Here is a 1304-nt window from a genome sequence, read left to right as displayed (position 1 = left end):
AGGGGGAACCCAGGATCAGGCTCCCCCTGCACCAGCAATAAGGTATGGCGTGCATGTTGCAGGGGTGCATGGTGTGCACCGACAGCTAGGGTGATAGGAAGCAGCTTCAAAGTTATTACAGATTTCCCTCAATTTATGCGAGTTCTGTGTATGTGAATTGGCTCTTATGCGATGAGCATTTTTAGACCCACAATTCGTTATATGCGAGGTAAACTTGCTCTTATGCAATTGGCTTAGGTGCCCCCCCCATCCAAGTAGGTAAGTCTGTGGGGGAAGGGGAAAGGGCCAGGGGGGCCCACTCACCTCAGCCCCTGCTGCAGCAGCCCTGGGACTGGCTGGCACCAGCTGCCGGCAACCACTGTGCTGTACCATGCTCCTCCTGTCCCCATTCACCTCTGCTCCTGGGCTGCGCTGTGCCCCAGTGCAGGCAGCTGGTGTCGGCTACTCCTGGAGCTGCTGCAGCAAGGGCCAGGGTGAGTGTGGACAAGCTGTGCTGCGTCCCATGCTGCCCTGGGCTCCACTTGTTCCCACTCACCCTAGCCCCTGCTGCAGCAGCCCCGGGAGCAGCCAACACCACCTGCCTGCACCAGGGCACGGCACAGCCCAGAAGCTGGGGCGAGTGGAGACAGGAGGAACACGGTGCAACCCAGCAGCTGTAGGCAGCTGGACCATCTGCTCCCAGGGCTGCTGCAGCAGGGGCTGGGGCAAGTGCCACTCTGTTCCCTCTGCTTTGCTCCCTTGTCCAGCCCTGTGAGCAGAACCCCTCCCCCCATGCCGTCCCTAGTCCCAGCCTCACTCCCTCCCTCGTTGCCATGGGAACCTATCACTATTTGTTACATCACAAAGTGGGTTAGCTTTATGTGAATTCGATTTGTGCACCATTCCCCGGGAATGCATATACCGCATAAATTGAGGGAAACCTGTACATGTAACTTATGGAATAACTTTGTAATTTATTCCTTTTTTTTATCAAGCCATTAGTTGATTGAATGTGTGGCAAGGTGATCACTTAAGTAGTGATTAATCACCCATTAATCACATCTTAAGTTTAACATGTAGATGGAGCCTAAAGTATGCTCGCTTGCTTTCTCTCCCTCTATGTCTCTGTCATCTGGGAAGATTCCAAACCCAGATGATTCTAAAAACTAATACAAATACACTAAACTTATTCTAATTACATAAATCAGAGTTATCCAACCTCGGAGCAGCCAGGGACTGCACTCATGTGGGCCATGGGAAGGGGCCACATGTTATATAGGCTTCCAACTTCCCATGTCACCAGCACTCCCTGCCAATGAGCCATA

General features: G+C 52.8%; 1 protein-coding gene across 1 annotated transcript in view; it reads right to left on the bottom strand.

The window, feature by feature from the left end:
* Positions 1 to 1304, bottom strand: part of EIF2AK2 (eukaryotic translation initiation factor 2 alpha kinase 2) — a 47422-nt gene that overhangs the window by 18559 nt on the left and 27559 nt on the right. The window lies entirely within an intron of this gene.

The sequence above is a fragment of the Gavialis gangeticus genome, unplaced genomic scaffold (assembly GCF_001723915.1).
Source record: "Gavialis gangeticus isolate Ggan-Ray unplaced genomic scaffold, GavGan_comp1, whole genome shotgun sequence".
Taxonomy (NCBI): Eukaryota; Metazoa; Chordata; order Crocodylia; family Gavialidae; genus Gavialis; species Gavialis gangeticus.
Note: the sequence above shows the minus strand (reverse complement) of the source record. Positions and strands in the feature narration are given on the sequence as shown.